Here is a 22,337-nt window from a genome sequence, read left to right as displayed (position 1 = left end):
TGTGGGATCTCAGTTCCCGGACCAGGGATCGGACCCGCGTCCCCTGCATTCTAAGGCGAATTCTTTGCCACTGGACCGCCAGGGGCGTCCCCTAACTCTTCTCTAGCTGGAGAAATGCTGCTCATTTTTCTCTGGCTCTATTCTAATCTTGTTTCTTCTAAGACTCTCATCTATTCTGGCTAAATTTCTTTCTTTCTCCTCTATTCTGCTTTAATGATTTGTTCATAATGCTCATGCTTGTTACCTTCTTTTTCTCATTAAGTGTATGCACAGGTGCCTCCCACACTAGACAGACTGGGATTCTCTTCAAGGACAGAAACGTCTCCGTGTTACTGTGCCCGTCGGGCCCCCTGCACCGAGCAGGGATGGACCAGCGTTCACGCTGTGGCTGTCTTTGTGCGGGGTCTGCTAGTCGGGTTGGGTCTGGGGTGAAGGCAGGTGAGGTGCCCGGGAAATAAACTTTAAAGAAGCACTTTCTCTCAGGGTTGTGCAGATGTCAGCCCTGCATCCGCGTGCCCCTGAGTGTGAGTGCCTCCCTAAGAATGAGGCACCTGCAGCCTTACATGTTGTGCCTTGGGTACTTCTCTCACCTCACTCCGGTCGCCACCTGCTGCTAAGGTTCCCCCTCTGGGGGCTGATTCCTGGTCAGCTAGCTCAGTATATTTCAATAAAGGGATCCTAGAGCTGGCATCTCAAGCTCAGATGCCTCAAGGGCCAGCCAGGAAGGAAACTTAAAGGAGGAGCATGGGCTGCAAAACGAGTAGCTGTCTGAAGGACAAATGCCCCACCTAAAGACGGCAGCCAGTACTGAGCACCAGCTGACTGTGTTCCCCTTCCTTACTTCCATCCATCCTTCCCTTTATCTTCTGTCAGTTCAGTAACTTTTTTTTTGAGTGACTACTGTGTACCAGGCATTCTTAATGTTGGGATTGGAAAGTAAATAAGAGGAATAAAAATGTTCGCTCTCATGGACCTAATACTGGCTTAGGGGAGACAGACACTAAACGGAATATGTAAGTAAAAGATAAGGCGTATCAGCTGGCCTGTGGCAATGACGGGAGAAAAGTAAAGTAGGAAAGGAGCATTAGGAGTGCTGGGGAAGGGTTAGGGGGGAACCGCTCTGATCCATGCTTGCCTTAATCACTCGAAATCGTTCCTTTTTCTCTCCTTTTTCCGCTTTCTGTATTGTCTGAGTCACCACCAACATCTTTCTAAAGCATGGAAGATCCATCTTCCTACACAACCAGTAACTTTTCTTGGCCCAGATGCACAGGCCTAGTTTGGTCAAATAGGATTTTCTTCCAAGTAATCAGACAGCATTTTTTCTGGGAAATCTCCTGATTTTAAAATATGGATGACTAATTCAGTTAAAACAAAACCTCTGCGTGACTCAGAGAAAATTCATCTGTACCCTCCACAGTCCATCGAGTCATTCGCCTTTGAGTTAGAATGTAGGGCCACCGGTGACCCCTGTGAAACCTGCATGATTCTAAGTGCAGAAGCCTGTGCATCACAGAGACTGTGGCACATTTTTCACAATACATATGTTTCCATCGGATTAAGTCACTCAGATCGCAGTGTGAAGAGCCTGGCCTTAGTACTGGGGGCTGTGGCCAGACAGGCTGAGCACCGCACTCACCCCCAACGCCCAGCAGAGGAGGAGGTGTCGATCCAAGGAGGACAGTGGCTCCCCAAGGCCACCTGGACACTAGTGACAGAGCTGGACTAAAATCCGGTCCAGTTTCTTATTCTTTTTACAACTCCAGCCTGGCTCAAAATGGAACCTAAAGTTTTAGCAAATTAACAGGCAAAATATATAATCCATCAATAAAGGAATGGGCAAATACATCATGAAGCATCCATTCTGTGGTTTGATTCTATTTATGTATCAACAGTAGCAATAAAAACAAGACATATGACTGCATACGTAGATCTGCGCAAATATACAGAAAAATGTCCAAAAGAACTTGAGCCACTCTGGTGACATTGTTATCCCCAGGGAGGGGACGAGAGGACTGGGGCAGGGCGGTGAAAGGGGATTATAATCTTGCGTCTATTTGAAAGTTTTACTATACAAATATATGAATCAGTTGTTTGCATCAGTGAAAATACTTTCTAAGAAAAATAAAATGGTATAGAGGCACTGGTTATAATCTCCAGAAAGCAATATGAAACACAGACAAACATATTGTCTCATATACGATAACAGAGACACAGTTGCTAAGATGAGGGATTTCTGGGACTTAAATGGTTCCAAGCAGGCAAGAACCTAGAGAAATGAGCATGTCGTTTCAGTTTGTGTTACAGGAAAGGATTGGCAAAGAACTTGAGAGTATAATGCTTTCCACAATGAACTGTGAACAGGGGACTCAAGACAGCTAGCAGCCCTCCCAAATCCAGAGCCTGTAAGGGAAGGACAGTTCTTTTGCTAACCTTGCTAACCCAGTAGGCCATATTGTTAACAGAAGATCTATGTTTAAACTCTAAGAAGCAATGGGGAAAAAAACCACAAAAAAACACAGCATGTGGAAGTGTTTCTATACCACTTCAAGTCAACAGAGACAATATTTTAAAAATAACCAGGAGAATTCTCCAGGATGTTTCTTTTTAGCTCTGTCTCCTCTGCATTGCCATTTTTACTGATTCTGACACAAACGAATCATTGCAAAAAAATAAGAAGTTGAGGGCTGATCTCAGAGACGTGCTGATGAGGCGTCTAGTTTCTTTCATGGGGGGCTTGCTGCGGAGGAAAGCATTCCTGTGCATCTCCCCCAACTCCATCCAGGGGACCAGCTCTGTTTCAGGAGGCGGTGGCCGATCTCGCCACATAACTCCCTATGTCCACAGGAGCCAGAAGTCTACCCAGTTATGTCTGTGGCGCTCACGTAAGCAGATCTGTTTGCTTTAATAAAAGCAAATTTTACTTTTTATACAGGGCTCCCAGGCTGGGCTGGAGAATGTTTGAATGGGAAGCACATTCCCATCCCACTCTCCACCCAACTCCAAAGAAAGGAAAACTCTTATTTTTGAGATTCAAAAGAAGACTTCGAGGAGATCAGATTTCTTCCCCTTGGGCTATTATTTAGCCGTGTGTTACTGTGAATGAGACACACGGTGTCAAGGAGACAAAATGCCACCCTCTCCTTCGGAATCTTGTAAGGGAACCTGGTATTTAGCAGCAGCTGTCCTAGACAGAGATTCCTTCCAGATCAGAAGGGGCCGGTGAAGTAACCGCACTTAGAAGCGGGCGGCCTCGTGTATTTATGCACTCAGACCTTGCACGTGCTGTGTTCGTGGGGCAGCTGAACAAGTTGAATTGCGTGTCTGCAGCAGTCACACGTGTGTGCTAGGGCGGGAGGTAAGCTAGTTCGAGGCGAATACTCCTCGTGCTTAAAGCAGGGCAAAGTGCTGGAGGTTGTTTCCCTGCTTTGAAGTCTTCTGTCTCCCTCTTTGGAGTGGATCAAAGGGCTTTTTTATCTCTTTCCAGAATTCATACAAGCTCTTAACACAGTGCCCTCCTCGTGGTATGTCTCCCCTGCTATCACAATTCCCCTCTCCGCCAGCTCAGGATCCTAAAGGGGGGTGTCCACACTCTCATCTGTATGGTTCCTCCCCCACTCCCTCCTGCCTTTGCTCCTTCCCCCTCCTTTCCTTGCCTTTTTTGGAATCCCCTGGAAGCTCTTCGCCTCAGCTTCTGGTGGTACTGGCTCTCTGAAGCACTCTGCAGCCTCATTTCTTGCTAGTAAAACAAGGACTATTAGATTTCTTTTTCTTTTCTTTTTTTAAAGAAAGGGGAGTTTGGATTGGAGAGAAAAACTGCTGTGAATAAAACCAATGAAAGTGGCATCACAAGTTGCTTTGGAAGCTGACGTGAATGTGAAACAAAGCTTTTTCGTGCCTTTCAAAAGCTGGAGGACGATTTCTGGTACCGCTCCTGTGGTAGCTCCGGAACTTGTCTGTCTTCTGACACCTAATGCTGTAGTCGCCACGGTGCAGGAAACCATACCAAAGCTGCTCTTCTTGGGCAGTGCTCAGAGACCCGTCCCCCACCTGTTTGGCAGGCAGTGCAGAGAGACCAGAAACCCCAGTCTTACAGGCCAGGTTCTGTTGCCAGCTGACTTTTCTCGTAGCCCCTGCACGATCCCTCTGGGACAGAGAACCTGCAGAACAGGTGCACTACCAGCCCACACAAACATTTCCGTTAAGTTCAAATCTTAAAGGCTTAAGGCAACAAGTTTTTAGAAAACAGAGGATCTTATAGATGGTAATTTAGACGATTAATGCAAAAACACCATCTGCTAAATCTCTGATCTGTGAAGACTCTGGGGTCTGCAGAGAACGCAGGCTGTGTGTACGTGGAGCCGTCTGCACCTTTCAGCCGGATGCCCGGGAATCTTTCTCACTGAAAGATCAGTGATCGGGATCACGTCGGTCCAGTTCCTGTGAGTCCATCCCCAGCCTTGCACAAGTGCTTTGCAAGAGACCCTCTGTCCCACCCTGGTTTTCTCACTAGAATCCCTGTCATCCCACTGGGGGGTAGGGGGTGCTGATTTTCTAAAGATCCCCAGAGCGTTCATTCAGCAAACATTTCCTGAGTGTAAACCAACTGCCAATCCTCGAGGGGGGTATAAATGTGAACACAGGGCAACCTGCTCTTGAGACAGGGAATACGGTTCAGGAGAGGGTTAAGATTGGTATATTAGGAAGGGCACGATGGCTATGGAACTTGGAAGAAGACCGTTTTCTTACCCTATGTGTTTGTCTAGCACTTTATTATCTCTGCCCCAACCTTCTAGCGTGAGTCAGTGTTCTACTCTCCACCTCTTATCACTGCCTGAAAAAAATACACATTTAGATCACTGCAATGGCTGTTACTGTTTCCACGGGTAATAATAGGTGAGCATGATCCCAGGATTTTTCCCCAGGACTTGAGAACGTCATGGGGCGTGTCCCTTCCTCCTTTTCAAATCACACCGAGGTAGGAACCCACAGACTTATAAACCTAAGTCCACTGTGACTGCTGTTCTTGTTGCTGTTTAAATTTTGAATGAAAGCAAAAGGACTGCATCAGATAAGCAGCAGTCATATTGAGGATGACAATATGCCAACCATTGAGTGCTCACCACGTGCCAGGTGTGGCATTCATGTCATCGTCCCGGCAAGCCTGGGACCTAGGCCTCGCTGTGTCCCCATTTCACACATGAGGAAACTGAGGCACAGGGGGATTCGCTGACTTGCCCGCTGTCTCACAGGTGTTCAGTTTGCAGCCAAGCCTGTGCTGTCAGTCCCCATGAAATACGGCCTCCCAGGTACAGGGCCGACACACAGACAGGGCAGGCCTCTGCTCTTGTTTGTTCAGCAAGACATGCTCAACAGGCAAGTGGGTCTGCCTCCATGAGAACAGTTAGAAATGGCAAAATGGGACCTCCCTGGCGGTCCAGTGGTTAAGGCCACCTGCTTCCAATGCAGGGAGCACAGGTTCGATCCCTGGTCAGGGAATTAAGATCCCACATGCCACGCAGCCAAAAACTAAAAAAAAAGAAAACAAGGGGGAAAAAAAAAAAAAGGAAATGGCAAAACGTTTTCTGGTATGCTCTGAGAGGCTGGCATACTTTTTCAAGGAGTCGACTTGTCTCAGTCTTTCTGCTGGACTTGGGCTGAGGCTTCTGTGAGGACGTATTCCTTTTCTGCCCACGATGGTCTGGACTCCAGCTCTGGGCGGAATTTAACAGACAGATGAGAGCTCATCCCCAGGCAGTCAGCAAAGAATGTAATAGACCTGGACATACTGGGAATGGCCCCGCTCCCGGTTTTCACTGTGCCCAGTCCAGTTTCTCCGAAGCGGACTAAGCACAGCGGTCCATGCAGGATTCTCAGCACTCACCTCTGGGGAGTGTGCAGCAAACAGCATCTGTTTGTATTAATCGTCCTCCCCTCACCTCATGGGCAGGAGCTCGTGCCATTCTGGGGCCTAGTGACCTTAAACGCATTTTCATATTTATTCCCTCACAACCATGGTAGGCTTTGTGAGACCGGATAATAAGTGGAGAGTCGGCAAAGGGAGCTAGAAAAGAAAAGGTGATTTCCAGTGGCAGGAAACCCAGAGGGAAATGGGCTCTGGATTGGGAGCGCCGTAAGGGAGGGACTCCATTCCCAAGCTCCCGGCACAAGTCGGGTGCTCTACACAAATTGAATGGATGGATAGAGGAAGAATATTATTTTTAGAGGCAACATGGCCTGGGAAAGAAATAGAACGTGCATGGAGACAGGGGTGGAAGTCTAGTCGGGCCCCCACTCCCGGTCACAAAGGGTCTCACATTTTGACTTTTGCTGATACTTCCGTGTGAGTTGTTATATGGTATATGTGTGCTAAAGCGTTAACTTAAATACAGATATTCAGAAAATATGACAAAAATGTAAGCTTCGTCCTGACATGTCTTCATTTTGTAAAATACCAGCAGCGTCAAGGATTGCCAGTGAGAAGGTCCTCTCTGGACCTCAGAGCCTGTCTTTCTGTCACCTCAGACCATCACTGGATGTAACTCTGACATTTGGGCCAACGCCAAGCTGCTGGCCATCATTTATTTCTTCCAGATGTTTGGAAGATTCTGACTGGCTTGTCAGAAATACATAACAGACACAGAGCGTTCTCCAACCAGCCTGACGTTCTACCTCAGCTTCGCTCGGAAGCTGTGAATCCTTCCTTGCAATAGCAGCATCTCATCTTTCCTTTGTTCAAACCCTCCTTGTGTAGTTTGCTAAGGATAGCAGATTTCCCTTCCTGGAATAGTTCTCTGTGCTCAGTGTGGTGTGGGTAAGTGTGTATGTGTATGTGTGTGTGTGTGTGTGTGCGCGCGCGTGCGTGCGTTCGCGCGCGTGTGCACATACAGGCGGGTGTATATGCATTTTAAAATCTATTTTGCATGGAGGCCATTAAGATGAATCTGTCTTCCTTTAGGATTCCCAGAGACAGCTCGGACCTCAGGTCACTCACAAACACGCGAGTCCACCAATTAGCTACCCCCTTAGCGCCCAACAACTTACATCACAAAACCACAACTGAATTTGTGAACTCTGGTACCTCAGTTACGCTCTCCATGGCCTAACCACATGCAGTCCTGCAACAGTTGCTTCCACATCTCGTTGTTGAGTAGCGTGTATCCCGAGTACTGCACCAGGAGGTAGGAATACAATGGGGTACAAGGCCTATATGGGTCCCTGTCCTTCGGTGTTTACATTTTCATGGGGGAGACAGGCTTTCCCCCCGTCCTCAAAAAAAACATCCAAGTAAATAAGAATATCTGTGGTATTGCAAAAGGATCAACGAAAATCCTGCCTCATATGAAATTCTTCACCTCCCTCCCAGTTTATTCTTAATTCCTTAAGCTCTAAAATCAACCTTCATGCTCTAAAGAGTACCTCCAAATCCTTGCTCTATCCTCTCTCAAAAATCCATGAATTTGGATCCCACATTTGTTATTAACTAAGGGTTCCAAGAATTACTTTTCTCTTCCCACGTTGTGCTCTCTGGAAGCAGGCTGACCCGCCTCCGTAAGCTGGAAGAGAAGCATGGGAGGGCTAAGCTTCCGTGCAGACCTCATGAGAGCCAAAAGCCACACATTTCCTAAGTGTAAATATGCAGGCGATGTCGCAGGCCTGAGGTGCAGAGCCACGTGAGAGTGTTAAAATAAAATGAGGTTGACAGTGCCACTTCATCAGAAAGAGGAAGTGAATTTGATGTTACGAAACGCTTATAAGCCTAGGGAGTAAGGTGCTCAAAGACAATTACCAACTAAACATTTCATTAATGAAATAATGATTAATTATAATCACTAATTAAAATGCAGGATTATGCTGTTGGTTTTGAGCATTAACAGGAGTAATGACATTACCATTTTTAATGGAATTCCAGGAACAAAAATTATAAGAAGTCACAGAAAAGATATGGCTTGCAAGTGTGATTAGGAGTTATTGTGAAACCCAGGGGCATGGAATTTTCCCTGCTGGTGAACTTAAGTAAGTTTAATGCGGTATAATTTAATTACTAAGCATAGTTTTCTCCTCAGTGGGAAGAGATACCAGGTTTATGCTTTAAAGAACAAAAGGAAGAATGTAAATAGCTATGGGTAATGATTGGCTACTAGCAGGAAAAATCAAAGAGTACTTAGCTGTCTTTTGCATAATATTTGAGGGGAGATGCATCCTGGCTCGGTTGTAAATTTTATTTAATTAATGCTTGGAGGATTAACAACAGAGTAGCTGGTGCAGACAGGGAATGGTAGTGCTGTCAAGTGTATCAGGAAAGTGCATTTCCATAGGAAGGACATCTCCGCTGAATAATTAATGCTTGGGACTTTTCATAAATGTCAAATTCCCACAGGAAGCAGGAACTTGACCCTCAGTAATAAACCACTTAGGATTCATTAAACATAAGCATCGTTCTTAAACTGTTTGCCATGGCGTGTGAGCTCATCCATAATGCAATATGTCCGCCTGAGCTGCAGGGTGAAAACGCCCAGCACTGGCTTTTGGGTGCCTGGAATACCCCGGTGTGTCTGTTTCTTTCTGCCTGGCTCAGCTCTAGCCCTTCCAGGGGAGCTCTCACTTCCCTTTCATTGTTAGAAGGCCGAGATGAGTCCACCATCAAGCAAGAAAGGTCTTGTTTGGCTCTTCCGTAGTAAATGCTGGGAGGGGCTCAGACCCTCCTTAGACCCTCTATATCACGGTTCCTCAATTTCAGCACTATCAACCCTCAAGGCCAGACCATTCTTTGTTGTTGGGGGTTGTCCTGTGTGCATTGTTGGATGTTTAGCGACATCCCTGACCGCCACCCGCTAGATGCCAATAGGAACTCTCGCCAACCCCCGCCCCCCCAGAACTGTGACAATCACAGATCTCTCCAGATATTGCCAGATGTCCCCTGGGGGGCAGGATCACCCCTGGTTGAGGACCACTGTTTATGGAACTTAAGTGCGTCCTGTAACGGGGATCATTCAGTGGGAGACAAGGCCTGCCATTGAACTGGGCCCGAAAGGCTATGGAAACCCAGAGCCCTGGTCATCTTCACAGCATAGCCATCCACAGGACCAAATGCATCTTTGCTCTTAAATAACATCGACTGCCCCTGATGGATCATGGCCGCAGTCATTGTGCCATTAAAATCAGAGCTACTCACTCCAGTGACCCCGGGGTGCCTTGTAATCCCCTTCATGCAGAAATGACTGCTTCCTTTCCCTTATGCATCAGAATGACTGGTGCTCTGAGCAACCGCCACTCTTTCTTTTCCCCCTCCTGAGATTAGGGTGGAGGGAGGGCACAAATGAGCTCGCCCATGGAGGATTTTTCTCAAACTGTTTCTAAAGTCTGAAAACAAATCAGAGGCTTGTTTCTTTTAATAGAATATAGATTTGATTTCTTGACTTAACAAAAAAAACATACTTTTAATCCTGTCTGGGCACGCAGAATGCCCACACACTGACCAAAAGAGGACACGTGAAGCTATTCGGAGAATTGCTTTGTCTACACGTAAGCAGAAACTGATTGGACTAATGATTTTTCTCCTCTTTGATTTTTGCTTGAACCAAAATGAGCAGTGGTTTCTTGGTACCCTACAGCCATCACCTCTGCATTCTGTAAAGAAAGATTTGACATGTTCAGCGTGACCATGGCAATGGGTGACACAGTGAAGCAGGGCAACCTGGAGGTGCGTTGAGGGCAAGTGCCCTAGTAATTGGGCACAACCATTTCACATCGAGAGCCTGAGATTGGACAGTTACTGGAGACCCTAAGGGGTTCTGATTTTACCCAGTGACGATAATTCCGCTTTTGCTTGTCGCTAACTCACACTCTGGCTTGAGGGTGGGCCATGGTAAGAAATGGTTTTTCCCGTATTCCACTTTCAGAAGACATGCTTTAAATTAACCGACCACAGGCAGCTCAGGACTCAGAACCAGGGAGTGAAAAAGTCTACTTGGCTCAAAACCTCAGTAAGTCTTATTAATTCAGAGAGTAGAAAGCTTACATGTGCTAATTACCAAAACTACTAATTAGCTTTAATTATAAGCTTGGAAGGAAGTTGAAGTGTGTTGCATTTGATAGTGTTGTTGACCTTTTCAGTGTACTTTGGCGGGGAGGGTGGAGAAGCGGAAAGGAGGTGTTTTACACAATTCATCAGAGAGCAATTAATTTAGGTCTTCTGATGAATATGCTAGAAATTCACACATCTATGCATCTCAGAACATAAAGGCATTTTAATAAAGCCTTACCAGTGTCAACTCAGACTGCCCAGCCCGTCAAGAAAATGTGCTCATTTTGTAAGTGATTTCTTACTCTGTCACTGTTACAAACCAAGGGGTAAGTAGGTTGGGTGCAGCCAGATGGATGCTTTTCTACTGCAGTCGTAAATAAGAAAGGGGGCCGGCTTTGACTGACTTCGGAGGGTCGCTGACAGGAGTTGTTCTTGGAGACATTTGATGAGATTCTCAGAAACGTGCCCCATGCCAAGGTCTGGTAATCCTGTCCCCGTGGACCTCTCACCTCAATCTTTTTAGTCACTCTCTCTGAGCCCCTGCAGCCAGAAACCACTCGGATGTGGCTGGGATCCTCTGTGCTGTTTTATTTACGGCCAGACAGCTCCGCATCCACTATTCCCATGAACACAAATGATGCTTTCAAGGATCACCAATGCAGCCTTTCACACCCTAGATAAATGGAACCCTCCTCGGGCCCCAGGAGCTGTCTCACAAACCTGGGGAGGCGCCCAGAGCAGTCTAGCATCTGTTTGCCTTGCAGTAACGTGTAAGCCCTGAGTCCCTTATCCTCTGGATTTGAAGATTCTTTTGTTTGCCTCTAATCTCTCAAAACTGACGTGTCTCTTAGTAACCACCAGAGGGATCCCATATGATGTGAGAAAAGTTAAAATCAACATGGAGGAATCACAGCTCAGCCAGCGCAGTGCACACTTGCATCTGAGGTCCCGGTCTCTCTCTGGGAAATGAGAAGGGGGCACAGAGGATGAGCAGTGAGGGACGAGACTCTGCTTGACAGCCTAAAGGAAGGGATCCTGACGAGGGAGGAGCAGATGTGAAGACAAAGGGATCCGAGGGCCAATCCTTCTCTTCACCAGGAAACAAACAGAACGAGCAGACAAATAAAATGGGTCCCGGTCCGTAGAAAGAAAGCACTTTTTAAGTCAGTGCAACTGCACACTATACTCGTTTCTGAAGCTCTGTTCAGAGGTTGAACTCCAAATATAATGAGATTGCATTTTAAGGGCTGATGTCTTTTCCATTTTTAAAATAGGTTTGAGCAATTGTATGAAAGAGGGAATCGGGAGTGTTCTCCATAGTTTGCTAGGGCTACTGGAACAAATTACGACACACTGAGTGGTTTAAAACAGCAGAAATGTATACTCTCTGAATGTTGGAGGCTAGAGCCCAAAATCAGGGCATCAGCAGGGCCGTGCTCCCTCTGAAGGTGCCAGGGAAGAATTCCTCCTTGTCTCTTCCTAGCCTTTGGGGGTGGCTGGCAGTCCTTGGCCTTTTGGCTTATAGCTGTACCACTCCAGTTTCTGCCTCCGTCTTCATACGGCCTCCTTCCCTCTGTGGGTTTCTGTGGGGCTCCAAGTCATCCTCTCTTTATAAGGACACCAGTCATTGGATTTAGGGCCCAGCCTAACCCAGTGTGACCGCATCTTAACTAATTACATCTCTAAAGACCCTATTTCCATACAAAGTCACATTCTGATGTTTCAAGGAGACACAAATTTTCGGAGGACTCTATTCAGCCCAGTACACATTCCTTAACTAATTTTTTAAAAGGAACTTTTCGACCTGTGGTCCTAGTTGAAAGCAGGACTTTCAAAGCAGGGCTGATACTCTTGTTCTAAAGTGATTTCCAGGTCATGGAGGAAATCTATTATCACCACCTGGAAAGTGATACTTCTGTGATCCCCTTAGATTCCCCTCTCTGATTTTTTCCTCCAGCTCCTCAAACGTATCGCCTGTCCTCTAAGCTGTTGGAAGGCTTGCGTCAGAATGTTTATAGTGGCTTTTGTGTGTGATTGTGTGTGATGGGGTGTTGCCCCCTGAGCAGCTGAAGACAATGCTGCTACCCTACAGTCCCTGTGTAGCTAATTTTATTGCCCTTGCTGTCAGGTTTTATAGATGATCCCTGAGCTTATTGGGCCAAATCACGGCACTTAAAACTCAGACGATCCTGGTTTCTTCCTGCTCTTAGTACATACCTGGCTGCACTCACGGCCAACTGAAGCTCCAGACGAGCTCAGCAGAGAGCTAGCTGTACATTCAGGTCATACATGCTCGAGTGAGAAGATTGTCCACAGTGTGCCAGGCATATAGGCAAACAAGTGTCAACAGAACAGGAGGTGGGAGGAGAGCATCAGGAGAGGAGGTCAGTTCGAGCAGCAGGGTTTTCTAGGCCTGTGGTTCACTATACAGCAGAGGACAGAGTCGGGGTGGTGATGAGGGAAGTCATCCCCGGGGGGCTTGTCACAGAAGCCCTGACATCCTTTCTCACCTACTTCTTGGGCCTGAGTCCCCACCACGTAGGCTTCTAACCTCGGCCTGAACTCAAGGATCATGGAACTCAAACTCACTACCCAGCCCCCTTTCAAAGCACACAGCTCTGCAATTCTAGATATAAGAATATCGGCTTCCCCAGACACTAAAGGCCACTTACTATATGATTCTGTCTGTATGAAATTTCCCTAACAGGCAAATTGACAGAGATAGAAAGCAGAGTAGTGGTTTGCAGGGTCTGGAGGGAAGGGGCAATGGAGGATTACTACTTAATGGCTCCAGCATTTCCCTTTGGGTCATGAAAACCTTCTGGAACTAGATAGTGGTGATAGTTGCACAATACTGTGAACGTACTAAATGCCACTGAGTTATACACTTTAAAATGGTAAAAATGGCGAATTTTAAGATATGTGTATTTCCCCACAATTTAAAAACAAACAAAACAAACCTTCCTTGCGATCCACCCACTGGTTCTCTATTTGCCCCATGAAACCAAACTAAAGTCTAATTCCTTGTCCGTGGGGCCGCCTTTCAAATGTCTTTTTCTCCTGCATCTGTAGGCACCATTATGCCCCTGTATCTCTGCTTTTCTGGACTAATCAGGCTGTGCCCTTCACTTGTTCATCTTTGAAGTCCCTTGTCCAAGGTGGGTAACTTCCACTAGATGTACCCCCTTTTGCCATCGCTTTTCTGAAATGATGGTGCCACTGGGGTTTACTACTGCGGCTGTGAAACGTGGCCAGCATATGTTATGGTGGGATAATCGCCTGCTTTGGCTGGGACTTAGGACGTCTGGGTCTCAGCCTGAGCCCTGACTCTAGCTCACTGTGCATCCTTAAAAAGTCAGCCAGCCTCTCTGGGCCGCAGTTTCTTCACTTGTAAACTGAAAGGACCTCCAAAGTCCGTTCTGCCCCTCAACCGTTATATCCTGCTATCTCGCTCTGGGCCTTATTCCAGCTGATGGCAAATTCCTGTTTGGCGTCGATGCTGCATCCCTCGTCCTTCCTGAGCTGAAAGTTAACTAAAGTGCTGCATCTTTCTCGCCAGCCTTAAGCTAGATCTTCCCCCTTGCCCACCCCAAATGTAGGATGTCTGATTTGGGAGGACAGATGAAAGATTCACGGGGATTTTGATTAAATCCCATACAATTAGATATAGCACAACATTCCAAAACATTAATTTTACATGTTCATTGCAACATCTAACCTATTTACATTCCTCTTATTTTGCTGAGGCCCAAACATCTCTGGATGTCCTCAAGCAGGTCCCTGTAGAGTTTTGGATAGGCGGGAGTCAAAGCCAGAGTGCAGGATGGCCCAGTGGAGACCTTCTTCCTGGTGTTCTCCCCATCCCCCCGCCAGCCCTGTTTATGACGGTGCCGTAGGGCTTTTTTTTTTTTTTTTTTTTTGGCCGTACGCGGGCCTCTCACTGTTGTGGCCTCTCCCGTTGCGGAGCACAGGCTCCGGACGCACAGGCTCAGCGGCCATGGCTCACGGGCCCAGCCGCTCCGCAGCATGTGGGATCTTCCCGGACCGGGGCACGAACCTGTGTCCCCTGTATCGGCAGGCGGACTCTCAACCACTGCGCCACCAGGGAAGCCCCATAGGGCTTTTTGAAGGTCTTTCCTTTGTCTCTATCTTGAGATGGGCGTGCACTTGTGATCTGGTGGTCTGTGTTTGATTTTGTTGTTGTTTCTCCAGTGATGAGTTGGGTCAAGTCACCAGGAGAACATCCTCATGTTCCGTAGCTACATCTGGGCCTGCCTGCCGGGGATGTATATCGTTTCCAGTCTGCAGTAACTCATTTGAGGCAACAGTGACTGTGTACGATGGGACAGAGGCAAGTGGACAAAATGTCACGTTGGTAGGAAATGCCACTGGGGATCTAGAAGCTCCACATTAAAAGTTCTGATGTAGGGCTTCCCTGGTGGCGCAGTGGTTGAGAGTCCGCCTGCCGATGCAGGGGACACGGGTTCGTGCCCCGGTCTGGGAAGATCCCACATGCCGCAGAGCGGCTAGGCCCGTGAGCCATGGCCGCTGAGCCTGCATCTCCGGAGCCTGTGCTCCGCAACGGGAGAGGCCACGCGACAGTGAGAGGCCCGCGTACCGCAAAAAAAAAAAAAAAAAAAAAGTTCTGATGTAACTGTGACCAGTCTAAATACAGAAAGAACATACAGCTTGGGGGTCTCAGAGCTGAGTTTGGTTCCGTCAGTTTACAAGCACTATTGCCCTAGCCATGCTTTTGGCCTCTCTATGCCTCAGCTGCCTTATCTGTAAAGTCAGGGCTGTCTTGCGGCTTCACTGAGACCTAACTCTGTACTGAGTATGGTACTCCGTAGGGTACTCTTCAGATATTACTCCCATTTCTGCTCCTCTTTGATAGATGTTAAGGATCATGTGAGATAATCTACATGAAAATGAATGTTATAGAACCCAGGACTCATGTTGTTATCTGGCACCAGGGGTAGAGGGTTGAGTCAACATTTAGGCCTCTCTCTAAGCTCTGATCCTTCTCTGATCCCCTTGGAAAGCAAGAAGCACTTTTTTTCCATTGGCAGCAACCCTAGAGGATTTATATATTGTATCACGGAGAAAAGGAGCAAACGGAAGGGTGGAGTCCATGCCTGCAGGGCTGGGGTGGTAGCAGGGGCGGGCATGTGTGGTGTTAAGCGCGGAACACTGCAAGCAAAGTTCAAATGGTGTGACCTCGGACAGGTCTTCTCCCTCACTTTGCATCTCCACGTTTCATCTGCACAATGAATTGCATTAAATCACCTTTAATAGTCCTGTTGGAAATAGCAAAGTTGGGGGCAAGAATCACCCAAACGCCTGGTCCAGTGTTTGTCTAGCCTTCGTCTCCTTTTTCACAAGTTCTGGGAGGGTAAGTGCTCACAGGGCGTGAAATCAGACAAAGGGATGCTCTGAGTCTTCGATTCCATGCCCTGTGCACACTCCCCCTGCTCCCAGCTAGACAAAGGAGTGCTCTTTCTTCTACTAGAGATGGTTCCAAATACTGTATGAACAAAGCACATAGAATGGTCTCCTTAGCTCAGTTCCTCCATAAGCCTACACCAGAGTCTAACATTACCTCACTCCAACAGCAAGGGAATACCACTCCTGACAGAGCCCCCAACCTGGGAGAGAGAAAGAGTCATTTTCCCAAATGCCTAGAATACAGCTGACCTTGGCAGTTCACTCCAGCCTTTCTAGGATGGGGCAGCCCTGCAGATCACCTGCCTTAACCTGTTCCTGGGAGACAGAGTCAGCAGAGAGGAGCTCAGTGACACCAAGATAGCAGTGCCTCTTCCTCAAGGGAAAATCCAGCCATGTGGGATGAGAAGACAGATAGTGACCCTACAGGGCTGTGGTGTAGGAAATGTATGGCCCATGACATTTCTTCAAACTTGACCAACCCACAGCATCCCTGCCTGGATTCGAGTGTGGGAGTGTGAGAAGTTGTGAGCCCCTCTTGTGGTTTCTATGATTTCCTTCTTTCCCCGAAAGAATCAGAGACAAGGGTATAACCTGATGTGATGGTCACTGTGCAAGATGTCTTTGAGGCCCTTCCCTGCTCAAGGACACAGAATCTTTCATGAATAAAGCCACACCAATGAAGAATGTGCACATCTTGCCCGATGCCAGGCTGCTACTTAGAAATGCTTGAAGACCTCGCCCTGACAATCAGTCCCCCGTGTACATTCATCACTACTCAGAATCTGTGTGTCCTGGGTTGTCAGGTTTCTTTTTCCTCCTTTCATTCTGATATTCTTTTTCTTCTTCCTAAAAAAAAAAAAAAAAAAAAAAAAAATCCTTTCTTTGAGCTGTCCCTTGCGGAAGCAAACAGGGAGTTACTACGTGGCAGTCTCCTGGAGGCTGTTTTGTTCAAGCTTGGTTGTCCAAGGCAACCGATAAAAAGAAACTTGGGGAACAAGGCCCCTTTGCTTTATTGGGTCACCTTTGATAGCTTGGAAAGTCAAGAACTTCTTACTTAACGGGGTCTCCAGCTGACTTTGCTAAGTGATGAGCGAGATAGATATTCTCTTTAGAAGTCTAACATCCTTCCACCTTCGTTCGTATGCAAAGTGTTTTCTTAAAGCGAGGCCCTCTGCCTTCGCACATCCTCCCACTCTAATGAGACCTGTGCCGCTGCCCAGTCACATTCAGGGACTGTTAATGCAGCAGGAGGCAGTGCACACAGCTCCATCAGTGAAGGCGCTGCCTCTCGCCCGGAGGAGAGCGTCGCTAACGCGCGCCAGGAGATGGCTGGGAAACCCACACCTTGACTGTCCGGTGCACGCCTTTAAGGCCATCATTCTGTCGTCTTCTTTCTGTCCCTACAACTTGGGAAGAATTGATCCAGTTCCCTGTCTATACATTGGAAGGAAAAGCCTAGACTCTTGACTCTAATTCAGATAATTAATATGTTGAGCTGTCAGTTGGATGAGTGGGAGGGAAGGTTGTGTGTTTTGTTGGTTTTTAAATGTAATGGAAATGTAAGTGCTGGGTTTCAGGATGAAAGTTTATGATCCTTCAACTAATATTCATCCAGTGCCTAGTACACGTGAGCCATGCTGCTAGGCTGGGCTAGGGATGTCACGGGGCAAGAATTGCACCCAAGATGTGCTTTAAGGAGGGTACAATCTAATAGGATACGTGAGACTTGTATCCATATTATTATAGTCCAAGATAGAAAGTGTTAAAAGAAACAGATAAAGGCTGTCATTTCCGAGGAGTAATTCTTTTTCTTTCTTTCTCTCTTCTTACTGCTTTCTAATTCAGGCCACCGTTCTCTGTCCCTGGGATTATAGCAGTAGTGACTTAACTGTTTTCTGGTCCTCACTGAGGAGCACCAGCTTTTTCCTGGGCAGTGGGAGGGTGGGAACACCAGATATATAACAGGTTCCTATCTGGGTAGAGAGGCAGAGGTAAAGTACCTCCAAAATAATAATCCACGGCAAACTGTGTTCCAAGGCCTCAAACATACCTGTCCAGAGGGGCCAGCCAGTAGCAGTGAGTGAAGAGAAATGGGCCAAGGATAAGTAGAGTTGCAAGCAGATTCTTAGAACTAGAACCAACACTTTCCGTCTAAACAGGGCACTGGTTCCTTAGCTACAACTCATTATTGCCAAGCAGAAAAGGGGGGCTAGGGCCACTAGATGCCTAGATATTTTGTGTAAAATCTCTCAGTCTGTGAGTACTGACAGTTATTATTTTTAAGTCTCTCAAACCGGGATAAGCCAGCAAAGCATTCAGAGGCCCTGGGCTGGCCTGGAGCCTGCCACTTGGCAAACGCTGGTGTACACTGTGGGGAATGTGGAAGAGACATTCGGGACAGCCAGGAGTCTCTGGGGAGACTTTGTGGAAGGAGGGGCATTTGTTATGGGTCTGGAAGAACGGACAGAGGCAGGACAAGGGTTTTCCAGGTAGAGGGAAGTGTGAGCAAAGGTATGGACCTGGGAACCTTGGAGGTTGTGGTCAGAAAAAGCCAAGGACTCTGGTCACTGGAGTCCAGCGTATGAGCAAGGGTCGGGGGACCAGCCATGGAACCTCTACGATCATGTGTGGAAAATGCCTGGTGCTGTATCTGGCATTGATACAGAATAGTTAATAAATGTTTGTTCTTCCTTCTCTTTAAGAAGTTTGGACTTCACTCGGCTCACTGTTATTGGGATACCTTGCCAGTGCACTAAACTCTTTGGAGATAAAAACATCAGCATGTTACTAAATGTGAATTTTCTTTTGCGGAAAATACAGTACCACATCTGAATTAATTATTACTATTTAAAATCGTTCATTCCTTAACTCCCTCATTTGCTTTGCCCACAGCCTATTCCATTCCTTTGTTTGGCAGAATTCTGCAAAACGTGTGTCACCCACTCCTGAGATTGTTCAGCCCCTGATGTATTTGTGTTGATTTGTTTCTGGTGATAGCTTGTCCTAAAATGAGTGTCGCAAGCAGGTATTGTATGATAAAATTGTTGTGCTGTGAATGCTCTGTGTGGAATTCAGAGGAAAACCCAGATGCAGTGACTAACAATGCCAAAAAATTCAAGTAACTAGTCATTGTTCAAATAACAGTGCTATTTCTGTTTTGTGGCCTTTTAGATTTTTGTTGCCCTAAAACTCCATTTTATTTGGAACCCATTTTTCCACCTGGTCTTTCTTGACAGGGATTTTTCCTGCTTTAAACAGTTTCTAATTAAAATTCTGTATTTCCAGAGTCAAAAAACATCTTTCTTAAAGATTGTTTTCACTTATTTATTAAGACTGCATATTCTGAAATGTACAAAGAAGAAAATAATCATCTATGTTCTTTGTCACCACCCAGAATTAACCACAGTTAAGCTTGTGGCCGATTTGCATTTGTATCCAGTCTTTTGCCAAAAAAAAAAAAAAAAAAAAGTCATTCTTGATTTTGTGAAAAATAACAAATCTATCATAAAAACTTGTTGAAAAACAATAAGGTACAAAAAAATTAAAGACAAACATTTATGTCCTAACATAATTATATAGGGTGTGAATCACTTCAGACGGCCTTGTATGCGTTACAGGTAAAAGGATGGACGCTTCCTGTAAGTTTACGGGGTTGATGTGAGGCTTCAATAAGCATATAAGTAGCACAGGGCCCGGCACAGGGCGCTCAGTCGGCATTAGATCACGGTAGTTTGTAGTGAGCTGCAAATAAGCAGGTACAATTGTGTTATACTAGAGGGTAACTTCTGTATGGCATTTAGTGGAAGTCTAGTATTCAAGTTGGACCCCAGACTTCAGGGTCTCCTCTTCATCCCCAGTTGCAAAGAAATATTCACCACCTCTTTGTGGTAAACTGGGAAGGGGGAGAGGACCTTGAGTCACGATGTAGCTCTGCCATTTCTGAACTGTGTGATATTAGATGAGTCACTCTGAGCCCCTCTTTTCCCATTGGCAAGATGTGAAGAGTTCTACCAGCCTCCCAGGATCTTGGGAATTTCATGAGCGGATGCAAGGAGAGTTCCCGGGATGGAGGAGGTCAACAAACGTTAGTCCCTCTTCTCCCCCCCGCTCCCTCTCTCTCCTCCCCTTTCTCTCCGCACTACCTCTCCACCCCTTTGCCCAGCAACTGGAATTTCATGCTCAGCAACTGGAATATTCAGGAAATGCTTACCAAGTCCTCTCAGTTACATTTCAGACCCCTCCTCTTTTCCTGAGGACCCCTCCGATTCTGATCCTGGAGTTAATGAGTATTGATTGTGACATTTGTGTTCGTCTGTGGCCCAAGAAAGGGTGCACGTGCTGGCTGTCTCTGGTTAACAGCTCAGCTGAAGACAGGAAGCAAATTAGCTTTTAGAAGGTGGTCCTTTGCACCTGAAATTCCTTATAGATTTAAACCCATTTGGAAAATGCATCTGTAACTCTATGAGCCAGACTAAAAGCCTGAGCCACTTGGTGAGAAATCCATTTTGCTTAGTGATTAAAAAGTCTGCCACTGCCTAGTTCTTTGAGCTTTGCTAAAATTTGCTATAGCTTCTTTTCGCCGTAAAGCAGGTGTCAAGTGAAGACTTTGTGTGGGCTTTTGTGATCATTATATTGTATTAAACAGTCTCACTGAGTTCCAGAATGAGAACAAGAATGCGCATATTCCTCTACCTGCAAAGCAATTAAATTATTGTCTGACATGTTTATAGCTCACAACCAGTAATCAGCTTTTAGTCTGAATAGGGGACGTGGTGTTATAATCCTGTGCTTTGCTGAGAGGTTCATATTTCGCATTTGCATTTGATAATTTAATTTAAATAATACTGAGCGAGCACCGTCACATTTCTTGGCAACTGGCAGAGTGATAGGAAAGTATGCAATGCACAAACTGTTTTTTGGTAAATAATTTTGTATTCCTGAATGTTTTTTACTTCCTTGTTATTAACCTCTGCTGCCCTCGCTGAATAAACTAGAAAATGGTAGTAGCCTTTAAAGTCTCAAGTATTATATCTCCCTTTGTTCCTTTTTTCCTCCTTCCATGGAAACAATATCTGAGCAATCTCCAAATTTCCATGAGATTGTGAAAGGCCTGCAGTGAACCATTAAAAAAAAAAAATACCCCCAAAGGACGTTTTTCTTGCAAGATGCCTTTATGTATTAGAGATCAATTTTCTGATAAGATTCTCTGCTCCAGAGAATATTTGGTAATTTTACAAAAGTAAGTACTTGCCATGGGAACAGTGAATCCCAAGTTAATGCCCAGTAATATCACAAACGAAAGGGAATAAATCGTAGAAATGATCTCTTCTCTCCAACATCCCCCTTCAAAATAAAGTTTATTGGATGATTCTAGAATTTTCTTTTACAGGACTTTCGAGCTATCCAATTTCTTTGCAGGAATTGTTTGCTTCAGGGCAACATGTCCCAATTGGTTTCCAAATATGAATCCTTAGTACCGACTTCACATTGTTGATATTTTGACCTTTTCTCTTCTACTTCCCCTGTACAAAAAACCCACACAGATTATTCCCATCTCTTAGTGCACTGAAGATTATAGGCCTTGAGAAAGGAAGTGCATGAGTTCTACCATTAGTTGTTGTTGTTGTTGTTTCTTCTTAAGATATTTGCCCTCCATTTTGCGTGGTTTCATAACCTGACCCAAAATGATCGGCCTAAGCCTTCTCGGGCACCAACTCTTGATCAGAAGTCAGTAAAGTCAAATGAAGCTGTTCATTTTGACTGGGCCCCCCTGTTTCCAAGACCTGCCTCGTCACCAGAAATGCTTACTGCTTGCAAATGTTGCAAATATATCAGCCTGTATGCACCTTCAAAGGAAGGCCCTTTTACTATAGGATGGAATTTTCTGACAGATGTTGTTTAAAACTGAGTAAAAATAAAAATAAATAAAAATATTTTAGTAGGTTTCCTAGTGTTTCTAGTTTCACTAGGAATCTTTCCAGCGAAGGAAATGGAGTGATGGTAGAGATGTGTGTCTTCACTCTGGTTGATTTAGATTCAGCATGACTGGCCATGCATACGTTTTCTGAGTGCACACCAGTGTAGCTGGGGATTAGCTACAGAAGCCTCCATCCCATTCATATTTGAAATGTGTCCTGAGAAATATGGCCTTGAATCTGTGCAAGTGCCCTTTGAGAGGGCTCCCTTTCCACAAAAGAACAGGCCTTCCTCTCTGCCAGCCACAGTACTGTTTTTCATCTGTAGTCTCTTAGGAATCTCCCAACAACCACAGACTCCATCGATCCCCATTTTCCAGATGCTCAAACTGAAGAGTAGAGAGGTGAGACAACTTGCCATGGTCACACTTTTGGGAGCAGAGGAACCAAGATTAAATGCAGGTTTTTCTATTCCAAAATCCCATGCTCATTGCATGCCCTCCCATGCTCCAGCCACTACCTCTTTGTGTGTATCAGCAGATGTCCTGTTAGTGTATAAAGTTGTTAGGTGTATCTGTGACCTTGGCCTTTGATCAGTTTCGATCACCCCTCAATCCTTGTCAACGCTGGCACATATGACTATGAAAGCAGTTGCTAATACCCAAGTACACTGATGCCGCCATACACAGGGACTTGTGTGTTTCAGTAACTCACAGAATCAAAGGATTCCTGTGGTGAGAGAGTGAGCTGTTGCTTTAATTTTTTTTCCCTCCCAGGATCTAGCTCAGAATTGACCCAAATCACATAATACTATACTGGAGTCTGCTTACTTCATCTTGATCTCTACCGTTAGTGACTAAGTTAATGAAATAGAGGTGATAAAGTATCTCTGGGCAGTGTAGACACCCTTCTGTGTCTTGGCTCTTTCGGAGCTGTTTCAGATGTCCTAG

The 22,337-nt window shown here is 46.0% G+C and overlaps 1 protein-coding gene across 7 annotated transcripts in view; it reads left to right on the top strand.

The window, feature by feature from the left end:
* The window catches only part of FHIT (fragile histidine triad diadenosine triphosphatase), a 1,436,343-nt gene that overhangs the window by 1,346,079 nt on the left and 67,927 nt on the right, over positions 1–22,337 (top strand). The gene's annotated exons all lie outside the window — the stretch shown is intronic.

This window comes from Aethalodelphis obliquidens, unplaced genomic scaffold (assembly GCF_003676395.1).
Source record: "Aethalodelphis obliquidens isolate GAN/ISIS:26980383/991018 unplaced genomic scaffold, ASM367639v1 scaffold22, whole genome shotgun sequence".
Classification (NCBI taxonomy): Eukaryota; Metazoa; Chordata; class Mammalia; order Artiodactyla; family Delphinidae; genus Aethalodelphis; species Aethalodelphis obliquidens.
Note: the sequence above shows the minus strand (reverse complement) of the source record. Positions and strands in the feature narration are given on the sequence as shown.